The sequence below is a fragment of the Notothenia coriiceps genome, unplaced genomic scaffold (genome assembly GCF_000735185.1).
Source record: "Notothenia coriiceps isolate Sejong01 unplaced genomic scaffold, NC01 NC01_scaffold00021734, whole genome shotgun sequence".
Taxonomy (NCBI): Eukaryota; Metazoa; Chordata; class Actinopteri; order Perciformes; family Nototheniidae; genus Notothenia; species Notothenia coriiceps.
The window spans coordinates 100,252-117,193 of NW_011354435.1; positions in this window are offsets into that span (position 1 = coordinate 100,252).

Below are 16,942 nucleotides of genomic sequence, written 5' to 3' on the forward strand. Positions count from 1 at the left end.
TTCTACATCAACTTAATGCAAACTTACTGCAACTGATGATTATTTTCCCGATTACTCATTAAGAAAGTACTGGGAAATGTTTATCATAATATCCCTGAACCCAGAATAACTTCTTAACATGGTTTGTTTCATCTTACAAAACCCAGAAATTCAATGTGTATCAATATACAACTCAGAAAACCAGCAAATCCTCAAATTGGAGAAGCTCAAACCTATTTTTTGCATTAAAAGCAACTGGATTACATGATTATATTAGCAGATAATTTGTCTATGGATCGCCTCATCAATCAAATGATTTGTTGAGGATCAATAAACCTTTCATTGGCATTGAGGATACAAATCTACTATACAGACAGTCTGACCTCCTTTGCTATACAAAACTGCTGGGTCTTCTGGGGGGAACTCTTCCCTAGGAGTCTGTCTATACTTTATGTATAGACTACTAATTAGAGACCACTGGGTTGCATAAATAAACATCTTTTGTCTGATTTGTCCTTTCAGGGTTGAGCATAACTATAGTTTTTTTTAAGGCATATGACATGTCTCCATCTTTCCATTAGTATAGTAGTACTTTAGTATATTTTGATTGCATTAACAGTCTTCATCAAATACATGGCCACTGTCTGTTTAAATCTAAAGTGGGACAGAGTGAGTTCAACAGGAAAATAGCCAGGCTCAGCGCCATATAGATAGAATCAGTCTATACGGCGCTGGCCAGGCTGAACTTCAGAACACAAGATTTCCAAAGAGAGCTAGTGTTACATCACATGCCTGTTTACACCGCCTGGACTACAGTGCGCTCCACCAGTCACCGGGTTCACATGTGGGCGAGGCTCCTCACAGACTGAAGGGTGCATGTTGCATGAACCAGACTGGCCGCGAGCCCGGTGCGAGGGTGGTGGGCTCTATGCATTGAAAAACGAAAAATGGCAGCGTCCCCCTTTAAACTTCTCGGCGTAATTTACGTCGTATCGTTACGCTCGCCGTAACGGCACCGTTTACATGGGACGTGCGCAGTTTATCCTCGAATGACCCCAATGCTGAAGGGAGAACATCCCGTTCCTGAGATATTAATAGCTCCTCTTGCGTCACCAAACTGTGGCGGACCGCTTTGCTTGACACGCGATGGAGCCACATAGTGCCAGCAACACATTTTCCTATACAGCAAACATAGTTAGAAAACAGGTAGCCTAGTCATCATTCTCTACAAGCAGCTGTCTGCGGGTGTAACAGCCGATGTGATTACCTAAGTTTTACACACGTTGTTATTAAGGTGGTGAGACTCGATGACATTAACTCAGGGATTTTGGGGAGTTTTGTGTCATACTGAAGAGCGATTTATTTCCATAGTCAGAATATGGGTCAGTCTGTCAGAAAACCAAAACTGGATACTTTGTTTACAAAAGTCTGCAGTGCAATTTAACAGCCCAGCAATCCAGCATGGTTCTGTGCCAGATAAGAAGCATTGTTGATGATGAGCTGAAAGCATGGCCCACAATGCACAATAAGCCATATGTTAACTTAGTCCCTTCCCCCAATGCTGGAGCCCAGTGAGGCTGGATCTACAGAGCCTGGCCTGCATAGCTTTAGAGGGAGAGGTGGGAGGAGAGTTTTCTGTTGCTATGTTCTCTGGGAGTCTCCTGTCTGGAGGATCTATGGGCTGGCTGATTTTGAGGACTTACATGGCAATTGTAGGTTAACGAAAAGCACACTGAAGGAAAATTGTACTTGTGTTATGCCCATACCGTACATCTTTATATGATGTATGCAAAAAGCTGATTTGTGTCGGTTGAACCCAGTCATATGGCTGGTGCTCCTGTTAAACTTTACATTTTCTTTAATCTTTTCCATGCTGTGACTGCAAAGATCCTTCACACCTGCTCCCAAAAAGCAAGAGAGTGGAGTCGTTCACCCCTGGATGATGCACATTTTTAAATGCCAAACAAAACATCATGTGGAATTATTAAAATCACAAAAAATAAGTCCTTGCATTGCAAAAGTGCTGTGTAAAAAAAAGTTGAAACAAACAACCACAACTCAGCTTCTGGGTTGTTTGACTGTAGACAAAGTCCTCATCAGACATAATGTGTTTCCTCAAATGCCATTAAATGCAGATGTTCAAACTTGGCATGTTTTTGTTTCCCATTATGACTTAGAAATTGAGCATGACAGTTAATTCCCAACCTCTGAAACTAAAACAAATTCAATTGGTTGATAAAGACCATGTGATAAGCGTTCATGGCCAGAACTTCCTTTTACCTCCTACTCTTAGCTCTAAAACAGGGAGCTTTTCATTTTGAGTGAGTATCATAAATCTATGTTATGATCCTTTTATTAAGTTTTAAGTGCTTCATAATCCTCAAGGTATACTTCGCTGCAGGGAGTTTCTGTATTACGTCAGCTTGGTTTTAGCCAAACCCTATACTTCCTGAGACTGTGAGGAAACCGTTGTATCTAAATCCGGGGTTGGCAAAAAAAACTCAACTGAATTTGAAAATACCGCCCATCTCTGCAGCTCTTTCCTCTCAGTCCTAAGCACCTCTCACTAAACGAGCATGGCTATCATGTATAACCCTAACCCTAACCAGGAGTACTACTCAATAATATTGAACATCCCAATTGAGATTGTGACCGCAATGCTGGTATATCGCAGCAATTCTAAGAGAACAACCTTTGGCTAGGGTTAGCAGGCTAAACTATTAGCAACACATGATTGCTAATCAGTCCCTAAAATGCTTTACAATATTGTCACATGCAACATTTGTCACATTTTATTGCATTTATTTCCATTCTGGAATCGCAGGTTTTGCAGTAGGTTTTTCATTTGCTGAATCAAGCCTTCATCGGCTAAAGGGACGTAATCTGCAACAACTAATAGAAACTCCTGTGATCAGACCCGAGTTCAGAAAGCTAGTTTTCCCTCAGGACACAGGCTCAAAGCTTTTTATGGAATTTTTGCCCAATAAATCAGAAGGAAAGTGGCCAACCCCTGTGTAAAGGACAAATATTTTGATATAGCGCAGACAATGAAACCTCAGCTCAGCTAAAACTTTGATGAAACACCAGTACATGCAGAATGGCACTCAAAACGAGAAATAACTGTGGGATCCTGATGAAATTACTTGTGTTTGAATGATGCTTCGGTGCACAACACGTGACTGAATAATGGCTGAGTTGGGCGAGGTTGAAGGGGTTAATAAATAATAAAGAGGACAAGACTTCATGTGATTCAACAGTCATTGTTTTCATTCAATTAACTGCATTTCACATGCTTGAATTTCATTTCAGGTCCATCAGATTACCTATTACTGAAACATAGCTAAGGAGGTTTTCTTGACAGTCTATCTGTGGAATGAAGAAGCTACAGTAAATGTGATCAGACTGGATAACCCTGACTACATTGTTTGAGTGTTTAGCCTCAGTCAGCTCATCTCTTTAAAGATTTGTCTGCTGCTGCAGCCCCAAACGATTACCTTGCTCCCGTTTGCTTAGTCTCCCAGTACCATCTGTGTTTCAGATCACCCAAGGCAGTTCTAATTACAGTCATAGGCAAGGGCCCATAGATAATGACAATGCTGCTATGATCAGCAGGATTAGACAGGTGCTTGTCGACCAGCTTTGACTTGGGCTTTATGGCCTCTTACACACCCCCAGACAATCAATGACGATACGAGAAGGAGACTCTTTGTCTCCTGCTCAGATAATAAAGCAATTCTATTTTCCATGTCATATTTGTAGAGCTTTGTCTTGTGACAGACGATAACACATGTTAATTAGTGTTTGATTATTCTTGGTTATAATTGTTTGGAACTGTCCTTTGATGTATTGCAATTACAATTGTTTATTTGTCATTGTAACCATTCTCTCTGTGAATGAGTCACAGATCAGTTTTAACTGTTGAAGTGTGTTTGATCACAGGGCATCTATGGGACTTTTGTTACCAGATTTGGCTTATTATTTAAATAGATAACACATTTTGGTTGCACATTTTTGTTCTTTTGCTTTTATAATTACATGCGCATCTGGCTAATGTCTCGGATACAGGAGGTTATAATTTGCTTTTGAAATATTTAGGAAGATGGTTTCTAATGATTTTGGTGACCCCTGAGATGTGTTCAGCACAGACTTCAAGGTAAAGTTCTTCTTTTCACCTGATCATCAAATTATCTTGAAAGGTTAAAGGTCTATTTCATCATGGCCATTTCTACTGATCATAATTCCATTGTTGAGGTCTACTAGAATATATTTATATTGTGCAATTTTCCAAACTCACATTGGTTTCTCATACAGCATCTCTGTATAGTATGTGTATTCACTCTCTGTCCTAAACCAATAGTATGAAGCTGCAGCGTCGGAGACTGCAGTTTCAGGACCGCAGTCCACATAGCGAATTGGATGCCCGCAAAAGCTACAACCAGCGAGTATTGAGTCTCATACACAGCGAGTCACTTTAGAAATTGTAATGCTTGTTATTAACAATCTAAAAATGCATGAAAATATGTTTTTCTTACAGAAATTAAATTATTATTATTAACAACAATTTGTTGTTATTATGTTTGTTTTTTAATAACAAATATATTTTGTATGTCAGATGTAAAAAGATAGTCTTTTATATTTTTCTTATCAAATTTGACATACAACGTAAATATATATAGCCTATATATATTGTAGTATGATATAATCTATTTATAATTGTAAATGTATATTGTAGACATTTAGATGTATATTTTGTTTAAAGAAAACACAAATGTTAATTTAGTTTTTGGGAGAAGGGGTGGGGTTAAATAAGTGTAAACTCCTTCCCTAGGGTCCTAGGAGTGCGGTCCCAGGAGTGCGGTCCTGAAACTACAGTCTCCGACGCTGCAGCTTCATGCTACTCTCCTAAACGGCTTGTTGGAGCTACAGGGTGTACTTTAAGGGTTTGTGACTCTGCAGACCGTTTACATGCATAAAAACCTTCATAACACACAAGGGGATGGGTAATAACTGGAAAAGCATGACATGGGACCTTTAAGTCAAGATATCCATGAATCTTCTGTCGATATTTAAACTCCAAGGAGGATGAAACCTAATTAAGTTGAAACCTCAGCACCATCGACATCCCCTTCATAAGAAATATTTTGTTTCATTGAATAGCAATTGAACCATTGCTATTATCTGTGATCCTAATCCCTTTTCCGTCACAATTAAAGGTCAAATTATTAACTTGTATTGTACGGAAGGTATAGAAAACTAATGTGTTGGTAATTGTTGTTGAAATCAGAGTTTCTAATGTTTACAGTGACATTGGCTCTTGTGCATCTGTCATGACAAGAATGTATTATCTAATCCAGTCATTAGTAAGGCCCCAGCAAGAAAAAAAACAACCTTGTTTCATCTTTATGGTGTGGGCTGTAATGAATATAACATCTGACTAGCAGAGCTTAGACTTCTAATGATATCTGTTATGAGTGTTCAATTAAAGCCTACAATTCATTTGTGGGCATGTGATTGATGGACCAAGAGCCTTTGGTCGGGACACATCAAAACAGCTTTATTAATAACAGGAAATGAATGTTTTTTGAAATAATTTCTTCAGATGATCCAGACCATAAAGAATAATTGTACTCTACACTTTTACGCTGAACTAGAATAATAACCCACATCCATTATTTCCAGTGAAGTATTTTGATTCTGAAGTTAGTTGAGGTCATTGCTCTCAGATCAAACTATGCCTTATGTATGTCAGTCATGGCTCAGATGAAAATATTGACATTCTGCTCGTAATGCTCAGTAATCCCGCTCACAGCAGCTCTTCGGCCAAAGTGATAATCAAACAAGCAAAGTAATCGCTATTGATTCGAAATGCTTACATCCCATTCTGAAATTCTTTACAACAGTGTTCATAGTCTGACACAAAAACAACTGCATCATGTGGCTTTGGTTCCTGGTGTAAAAATGTTGATCAGCAGTTCTGTGCTTTTTTTTTCTTTCTAGCTGTCTGTTCCTGTCTCACATCTCCAGGCTGTTACTGCAACTCAGATCCTCCTTAGATCAAAATTCATTACAGTCACTTAAAAGGTCAGGGAAAGTGCGGCGGAAATAAGGCCTTTGAGTGTAAATCCCACATCTGGTTGTTTGGATGTTGGACGATGAGCTGGTTGTGGAAGTTTATGCAGCTGAGAGCGGATTCAACACCCCCTCCTCCAGTGAGAAAGATCTGCTCCACTGCTCACTGGGAAAGGCTTATGTGCTTCCCCCCCGCAGAACAGACACTGCAATAACAAACATGGGGGTTTATGCAACTGCTCTGATCAAAGGAAGGAGCCAATGTTCACTTCAGTCAGACATATTGTAAAATGGATTCAGTGGTTGAAGTAGCTTCCTGCAGGTCAAGAGAGCTGCTGTTTAACAGCCCCACTGCAGCATATGGATTCCCTATTAACCTTTGTGTGGGCCCCAGGTCAAACTTTGAAAAGACTTACGCCAGCATGTGCTAAGTGAGGATCAGAATAGAGATATGTACACTGGCTGGCCATTTAGCTGCACCATGCTTGAGATTTATCGAATGCATTTTTCCCAGGAGGACGGGTTTCCAGGAACAGTTTTCCTCCAGTGGTGTGCAATGAGCCTCACCGAGAGCAAAGCAGACAGCTGGGAGCACACAAGGCCTCCCTGTTGCTCACCACAAGTGAAGCCGTTAGCCACAAAGAGACCTATAGTCTGCCCCGCCCACTTCTCTTGAATCCAGTTTGTGCTGACAGCAGAGCAGAAAGACATCTCCTATAAACATAAATGCAACATCTCGTGTTATAGCCCTCAGTTGTAACCTTCAGGAAGACCCATTGCTCAACACTGCTGCCTTTTTACCCTTCACCACGTTCTGGCCCCTTTTAAGCCCCAGACATTGTAAACATCCTCTTTCTATCATTGGTGGACTCGTCTACTGAGACTCGTGACCCACAGGGGGCTTCCTACTTTACCTTTGAAAAAACCTCTATATAATTTAAACAAATATCAATTACATTACCTGCTCATTAAAACAGGTTTGAAGAACAAAATTGTTATTTTGACAAGAAGGCCGCATGAGGTTTTTACCTCCTAAGAAGAATAAAGAGCCCAGCAAGAGTTTCCAGCTCTTGGAAATTCCCACAATCAGATTTTTTGTTTACACCTTCAGGATCAAAGTTAGTTTATTTCTCAGCATGTCTGATCCATCTAAAAGAAAAGAAAGGTTGGCTCTCATTGTCATATACATTTAGAAATATTACTAAAATATCACATTTTTATTTCACACAAAATGCAGCTTGGCATCTAATCAGAAGTAATCATGGCAGTAAAAGGAAATATGAGTAAAAATAAAAAAATGTACAGAATAAATAATTAAAGAAATGGGAGAGGAATGATAAAAATTGGATGTGAAGTTTATAAAATAACCAACACCAATATATAAAATGTGCAGTCTGCTTACTTTTCACATACACTTAGTCATAAACCAATAAAAAGTAGAGTCTTCAAAAAGACATATGTATGTGTCTCTTATTATATTCTCAACAACCACAGCTAAATAATGACTTAATACCAGTACCTCATAATTCAAAGTTAGACTGTTTTTGATTGATTCGTGACTCAGCTCCACACCTCCTTAATATATCCTTTTGTTGGTCTAAGACATACAAATCAAGTTGTTACACTGTCATGAATAATAAGTGGTTATTATGTGGGGAACACGAGGTGGTAAATGCAGAGAGAGGTAACGTGTGCTAACATGACCCCCACATAACAAACCACTAACGACCGCTTCCTGCCCGTAGGTTCAGGCAGTGTTTGGTCTGTGGAGAGAAATGAAATGTCAGCACTCACACAACATCTTTATTGTCTTCCTGTAAATAATGTAACATAGGGTTTTCTTTATCTGTTTGTCAAACTGTGTGCATGTTTTTATCAGCTGATTGTGTTTGCTCTCTCTGCAGCACTGAGGGACTGAACACACCTGAAGGTCTCAAGTGAGGGTGTTGTCTGTTTCCTTAGTAACCAGGAGAAACACTGTCTGCTCACTGAGCCAAACACACACAACTTGTATTGTTTAATTACTGTAGGTCACAGCAGATTGGCTGGATAAAACACAGAACATATACGCAAACAAAAACAGACTTAAATGCCTTTGTTTGGTGTTTTTCCCCCACAGCTATCTGCTCTACTCGTGTTGCGTGCACTTAAATGTTTGGGTTTCCTTTCCAGGGGTGGAGCTTGTAAGCTCTTCACAGTTCACATGAACAAAGAAGTGCTTCCGAAACACAGATGAAATGCACATAGTGAAACATGTCCTGTTTCTCTAAGGGTGTCTCCTTCCAGAGCATCACATGTGAAAGTCGTTTCACGCTAACCTGCTTTCCAGCTGTTAGCCTTATCCCATCTGGCTTAAGCATACATTAGTCACACAGGACGTGTACAAATTATCGAGTATAACAACTGGTAAATTGAACTTGGAACAGCAACAAGTGTCTGAAGTAAGATGTTAAGTAAAGGACACACGCTTCTCTGTTTGTGTTGAGTATGCAGATTTCTTCTCATGGATCTGGCTGTGCATGTGGATGTGACACACAGATGACCTCAGGCAAGCTGATAGTATTAAGGAACAAAGTGTTCCTTATAACAACTCTGTGACCCTCATGGTCAGAGATAATGAATAATATCCATGGGTAATACAAGAGGTCAGACCGCCCTCTTGTGGTTTACATTGGGAATGATCTTCTATAAAGACACCGGTGCCCGAAGATGTGCTTCAAATAGTCGGGTGTTTGAGGAACATCTTGTACCAGAAGCTGATATACTGCTCCTGGTGATCATAGAAGAGCATTTAAATTACTTAAAGCAGTCAAATTCATTTTCACTAATAGATTTGGAAACACATGCTGATTATTTGAATGAACTGTTTAAAAAATGACTTTATAAGGCTTCCTTTTCTAACATACATTTGTGCAAATAAGAGCACTGAATGCAAGGTGATTACCTTCTCTGCCAAGAATAGCCTGTTCTATGAGGTCAGGTTGGATTTTCTTAAAATGTTACCTTCTGCCTGTGAACAACATCCTATTGCAATCTCCTGTCCTGTATAACACATTGCAAATGTGCGTGTCAATAATGTCAGTAGTATAAAACACTACAAGCCTGCATGACTCCCCTAATCAGAATAAGATATGAACTTACTTTATTGCCTTTTGGGGACACCTTTATTGATCTCAGTATAAATGCATCACAGGACATCTTTACAATCATTCACATAATGAAATACATCATGACCATGTAGTGATACATTTCATGCCATGTGTTTGGTCTCTTTACATTTTTCAAATCACTTTTCATCAATGCTTCTGCTCCATTCAGTGCTCAACCTTCTCTCTGAGACAAATAATCTCCTCCACTGACACATGCAAAGCTCCCAACAGATGATGAAGCTTATTTGTGTCTGCTTACTTGGAGAAATTACGCATTATCCATTCTCATAGCTAGACAACACAAAGACACATGGCTGTAGAGGAGTAAGAAGAACAATTATCCATTCATTGACAAGTCTCTCTGCCAAGTTTGAGACCAAACCAGGTAGGTTTGAACCTCATACATACACTGACAACAGCACAGCAGATGATTTCATACTGTGGATTAGTTAAATATGTATTTCTCTCTGGACTTTGACAGGCTTTGGCTGCAGTGTGCCACAATGTGTTTCTGTGAGCTTCCCTTTTAGTACAGGAGGATTTGTTTATCCTCATAAAGCCTGCTGTCCTCACACTGCCGGGTCATTGAACACTCATGCTGTGCTTCCAAACTGTGTGTAAATTGACAAAGTTATGTATTCAATTAAAATTATATTGCATATGTAAACATTTATAAGTATATTAAATATGGTTACGTTTTAATTGTTCACCATGTGTAAATACTGTAGCTGAATTAAGAGATGGAATCAATGGATTTACTATTGTGCTGCTACATTAGATGTGTATGTGTTTCAAATAATCAGATATATAGACTATCCTTCTGCTGTTTAGTTTACATTTCAATATTTCCATGAGAAATGTTGGTGGGCCTACTGCTGTAATTTAGACAAGGTCGCTTGACAATCAAATTTAAACCTTCCCTTTGTTTCGCACTGAGAACAATTCCACTTAGTCTCCAGTAGAGGGTGTTGCTGGATATCGAATGTATCTTTCTTTGAATCTATTAATCCGTAGCTCAGATACTACAGACAAAGCAAAATCTGCATAATAATGTATACACCTTGCTCTATAATCTGTCCAACATCGTGTAACAGATCAGGTAGCAGATATATCCTATTCTTAGCTTTAGAAGTCGAGGCACTTAAACATACCATTTCCTCTACAGCTAAATAATATAATGTTAAATTCACATCACATAGCAGGTTTTAGGTCTGAAAAATATTCAATTACCAATCGAGCAATACAATTCATTAGTAGTAATGTTTTTATATTCCAAGCTCTGTAAATGAAAAGCCAGCTCTACATTTCCCCCTCAGTGTAGGTCAAAGGCAATGTAGCATTAAGCCTAAGTTGTTTTATCAATTGTATTTGTATAATGAAGAGATAAAGGGCAGCTCTACATTCTGTCAAAACAACTTTACAGTATGTGGAACCAAGTGTAAAATATTTTCATCAATCTGCTATATTCTGATGGTAGCAGACTATCACAGCCATTTGACCTTAAAGCATGTTGCACTGATTGTACAGATCTTTCTGAAAGATTTTAATATCATGGTGTGCGATTTTAAATAATAGGTGATATTATTCCTGGTGTGTTTCTAATAGAGTAATGCTTTCTAGCACATTAAAATGACTGTGTTCATTCTGGCCTGTGCCTCTACATCCCGCTCAGTGCAGACCTTCCTGTGTGCACCCTGATGGGACATGTCTCCCTTTCAGACACACTGAGCCTCATCTGGTGGGACAACCTTTGGCTCTCCGCCGGCTAACTTTAGCCTCACAGCTTGCATGGTCTCTCTAAGCCTGTTTTTGGGTTGTGGTGTGCCAAAGTAGATTTACCTTCAATAACCATTTATTAAATCTCTATCCATTAGACTCTGAGGCTTCATAAGAGCTGACTGCATTAAGCCTGATTATGGGATGCGGGGCAGAGGAAAAGGGTCTATGTGTCAAGTGTGTCATCGAGTGATTTATATCCCTGGCTGGGATCTCTGTCTTGTCAGTCGAGAGTGAGCTGCAGAGAGGAGAGAGATGCGATGAAACCTTAAAAGATGTGAATTTCTGATCATTTTTTGAAGTGTGAATCCAGAGGTTGCTGCCATGCCTTGGTTCTCTAGTGGTTCATGTCCTGGAGGGTTTCTGTCTGGTGCTGATGTGGACGTTGCAGCTGAACCCTGACCTGTCGCCTATCTCAAGGGATCGCTTTTTTAAGTTAAATTCTTGAAGTCTTCAATATGGACTCCAGGGCCACCTTTAAACGGGGCTCCCTCAAACGCTCTACATCTGGCTCACAGAAGGTAAGATGAAGCACAATCAACAGGTGATTCTGCGTTACCTTAACACATCAGGGCTGTGTTTTAGTTTGTTTAAAAAAAATAGTGCTGTTATAATATTATGTTACTCTTGAACAGTGTTTGTGGCAGTTTAGTTCAAGTTATTTATAAATAGAAGCTAACTGCACTCTATCTCATCTTATTTTTGTTATCTTTTGTTAATTTTTGTATTCAGGAACCTTAAAACCATTTCTGAGAATGTCTTGTGTTGCACAGCATGTGACATCCAGCCAGTATTACAAGCTGGTCACATTAAATCCTAACCAATCATTTTAGAGCGTCTCTGTCCTGCCTGATGACATGCTCCAGTCAGGACGGCTAGCTGCATATGGGTGTGCACATGTTCTGCACTACGAGCCCCACAAACTGTTAAGTGGTGTTTGTAGCTGAGTGGGCTTCAGTGCTGCAGTTTAATCCTGCATAATGGCCCAGTATGGACCGCCACAGCCATGATAGATTAAGGACTTTAATATCTTTCTAAAGTCTGCTTTCATGTGATTAACACAGTCCTGTTAACATGTCCTTGAAAGCAAGAAAGATGTCATTTTTGGGATTAGAGCATGACTGTGCTCAGTTTGTGTTGCTATGGTTGATGCACTTAAGCAACGAGGTCAAAGAAAAACGAACTCTTTCTTATTTAAAACGTTTTTTTTTTTTTATAGATAACCCTTTCCATAATCATTCATTTACATCACAATGTTCCAGTTATGTTTTTCCTTTAAATACTGAGGAATATTGTTCACCATGTGCTTATTCAGCCCCACTTGTGATCCATATATCAAGAGTAGCTGACATTCACATCACTTGAAGAATTTAGGGTGATGGGTTTCTATAAAATACAGCAGGCATTATTTAGTGAGATTAATATTCTTTGTATAATCCATAGCCTTTATATATGAGGGTTTTACTAGGGAAGCAATCAGCGATGTCAATGGCTCCCAGCTGCACCTTTTATGAGATCCGATGTGTTGCTAAATATAAACACAGTCCAGGCTACTGAGAGATAACATTGCCCTTTTTTTCTGATTGTGTGTATTCATCATGTTGTTATGACAGTCTTTAATCAGGGATTTATCTTCCCTATTCAAACAATATGCGTACAATTCATCATTTACAGTGGGTCAGGGTATGAAGAAGGATTTATGTTTCATCCGCGATATAGTGAAACAGAGAAAAGACTATTTCTTTTTGGATCTGGGAGGATGGCACATGATTAGAAATGAGTGTAAACGTCACGCTTGCCCTCAAACAGAGAGCACATTCAGTTCAATGTGATCACATGATATTACCTTGTTGCCATGGCATAGATCACATGTGTCAAACTCAAGGCCCTGTGGTGGATTTAATTTCGGCCCGCAGGATAATTTCTAATTACTCTGCCGGTATATTGCACGCACACCTTCACTCAATCCTGAGGGTCTCCTCAGCTCAGAGCCTGAGCCCAAACATTGATGAACTTGCACCCAAGATGAGATGCCAGGTGTCTGGCTTGAACTAGCATCACAGAGCAGCAACCTGAATTTACATGGATGTTTCCTTCTTGAAACAGCAGGGCATGTTTGCTTTTGTCTTTGAGGGAAATAGTTTTTTTTAAGCTGTTGTTGGCCTGTGGAAAAATGTAATCATAAGAAATGACTCCGGAAAAGCTGCAGATAGAGCCATAAGAAATGAATGCAACTGATTATTTAATGTTTAATGTTGTTTTTATAGGCAATCAATTAAGCTTTGTTAGTTCCAGGTTTAATATGTGCAATAAGTTCATTTCAATAAGTTCCGCAATAAACATTGAACCAGTCCGGCCCTCGACTTGTACCGATTTTTTAATTTTGGCCCACTGTGTATTTGAGTTTGACACCCCTGGCATAGATGAACTTCTATCTTTCCATCTTCCATTATCACTATTCTAGAGCAGACTGCCTCTCCTGACCTTTTACCTCTTTTATCAGGAATTAGTAGCCTAAGGTCCAATATTTTAGAATTGCCTAAAAGCATCTGTAGCCCTAAGGGTGTGAATATTTAAAGACGTGATGTTTCTTGCAAGAATTAATGAAATGTTCTCCATCAATAATAGGGATCACATTGAATTAAATTGTGAATAACTAAATCTACCATTTCTATTGAGGGTTTGCAAGATCATATGACCATGTGATGTAAGCATCAGGCTCAGGTCAGGTGAGGGCCAACAATCCACAGAAAGCTTTAAGGCTCAGGGTCGGGGGCCGGACTACAACAGGCCCCTATGTGTGAAGGTTTAAAGCTTTGGAAACGTTAAAGTTTAACAAGTTAGTTCTTTAAATGCTGCAGCATTATGTACTAAAGTTACATTGTTTTTTGTTACTTAAATACAAACTTAACACCCCTATAAAATGAAACGTTGTTATGTGTTACATAGTTCCTTTGGCATTTTTTAAATACACTTCAATTGTTTTGCTTGTTAAATAATCCTGTTGTAGTTGTTTAGTTGCTGTTTAGTTTGCACAACTTCAACTCACATCATTGCATTTAATTAATAATAATTTAAAACAATTGCACTGCAATCATTTGAACACTTTTTGAATATATAATGTTATTTATATAATATTATAATATACAATTTACTTTCCACTGTAGGATTATATCTTGGTTAATGGTATATTAAAGTGTATTCTAAATTATTCCTTTATACTTTATCTATCTATCCAGCAATCTATCTGTGAATCTATCCGTGTATCTATCTATCTATATCAAAAATGTGAAATATTTGCTACATATTGGCCATCATTTGAGACACTATATCTATCTGACAGAATCACACAAACACTCCACATAATATCAGTACAATTCGTTTTGAACTGGTAGTATTTGTTTCTTTTAAACATGACATGGGATCCACGGCAAACATAAAAACTGTTTCAACTTTAAAACTGTTTGCGGCTACCTGTCATAACTTAAAAATAAAAATGTTTAGAGCTGATTTCACTTGCAAGATCCTTCTCTTAAAATACAAAAAATATTACATTTTTTCATACTTTTTTCTGACTTTATTCTGATTCCCTGATTTTATTTTAAATGAATTTGCTCTCCTTTTCTGTCAGACTTTCCTCTGGGGGAAACCAGCAGCTTTAAAACATGTCTTGTGACTCCCACCACTCTGGGGAATAATCAGTGACATGTTGCACTCATGTGATTGCTAACTGGATTTTCAACCCAAGGAGGAACAATGAGTGCATTTACAAACAGTGACATCTGAAAACAGTTAGCTTCACAGTTAATGCAAATGTGCCTATCCAGATCCTATAACTCGAGTGTGTCGCTTGGTCCAAATGTCTTTCCCCTCCAGTGAAAATATGTAAAAGGCAGCTTATTGTTCGCTCCACGTGGGATGGACCATGAGTCCGATTTGTTTTAGACAGTAAAGGAGTCTACATGGGCTACCTTCCTGTCACACAGCATCAAGCTCTAACCACATCGCCATTCAAAACCAAAGCAGAGCAATTAGTTGCTTTTATCTTGAACCCTGCTGACATTCCACCAGGACCCCCAAATCCTTTCTGATCCATTTCACTTGTGCTGATGAGGCTTTTGTTGTGTGAAGTCCCTTGTCACTACAATATTCAGGACAAATCCCACATACAAGTTTTAAAGCCACCGACTATAAACAATGATGTGCTCAGAATTCACTGAAATTGACCAGGTCAGATGTCTTCGCCTACAGTTATCATTATACCTTTTCCTATGGCTGCTGGGATCTGAACCGGCCGTGTAATTGTAGCAGCACTGGAACACATTTGCTCTGATGTGGTTGCTCACTAAGCTGTGGGTCAGGAGACCAGGACCATGTGATTCCAGTACAAAAGGCATGAATAAATGGCATACATCTGAACTGAGACAAATACTTTGTCCAATGCTTTGTGAAACTGGTATAAGTGCTCATTTCTTGAATCAGGATGGAGACATATTTAGATAAACCAGAGCAATATACTTTGTTTGTAGGAAATTTGAGGGAAAATGGGTCATACATATATTTTACATCTTTTCTGTGACCTCATTAGCAACCTAGTAAGTATTATTTCCATTTCCACACAATCATCTTTTGTTTTGAACGACTATTCCTTCAGAACATTCAGCATTTTGGAATGAATGTTGTTTATTGTTCCAAGACTTGTCTTAAGTCTTGTTAATTGGCTTGTTGTGACACAATCTGATCCCTCAGTATCTAATTCTTCTAGGTTTTTGTTACTAAGTGCTCACAGGCAGCTCTTAATGAGGCAGCTGGTTGCTGACTGGATTTGGGTTTTAATTGCTGTGGTTAATGAGTTTAAGTAAGCTGAAATAACTAGGACATGCTCACCAAACCCTTGTGGAAATGCTGCTTTGTTTTCCCAGGCTATATTTAACAGCGGCCCACGTGCAATTTTTACCGGAGCAGAACCAAAAGGGCCAAGTTAGTGGGATGTTGAGCTTTTCTCTCTGTCTTTCTGATCCATCAAGCACCAACCTCTCTTGTCTTTTTCACTCTGATATACAGTGAGGCTCAAACTGCTCACTTCAGCCATAAAAGGAGAGCTTATTAAACCATTTCACATGAGGGAGGTTTTAAATGGATGCCTACAACTTTGTGCTTGTTAACTCCATCTCAGCTTCTAACTCACCTAATGCCTTCCCCTAGTTATTAAAGCGCTCCCAGGAAACCGTTAATGACTTCAATAATTTTAACTGAATTACTCAATTAAATCCAGCATGAACAAACAATGTGATTTATTTTAAATGTATCTAAATAGATCATATTTGACTTTTTCCTACCCAAACAGATGTCTATTGGTATTCCCACAGTTTACATTTGTGAATATCAGCCAGCAGGCTAAATTAGATTTTTTTTAAACAGTAATATCCATTTCAAGCCAGCAGGGAGGATATTTATTATATAGAATTACAGATGTTTCATAAATGTAAAAAGAACAAAATGAAAAAAGCAAGAGAATATTTAATAGCTGGACTCCTGCATTTTCCTTTCATCCACAGAAACATGGTGGATGGAAATAGAGATTAACTGCAATTAGCATTGACTGACCTTGCCCCCAACTGGAGACCAGTCATTTCTTAACAAGGCGCCTTCCAAAAGAATGCCTGCATCCAATTCTCCCAATTATGCAAATTAGGTTGAAATCAAAGTAGTTGGAGGGGGTGAAAATGTTTCAAATAAAAAATTGGGGAACCTCTAAACGAGGCTGCAGTGTTTTAGGGTTAGCAAATCTGCTCCGTCTTCACACACAAGCTAAGATCTTCCACACTGTGAAGTGAACACAAAGAAAGGAGTTTCAACAAATTGGGAGATTAGGGGCCGGTTATCAAAGTAGATTTATTGTGCCTTGTTCAAGCGAAGGATGAAAATACCCTGTGGGCATGTAGAAGGGGTCATGGGACTCCCAAAAG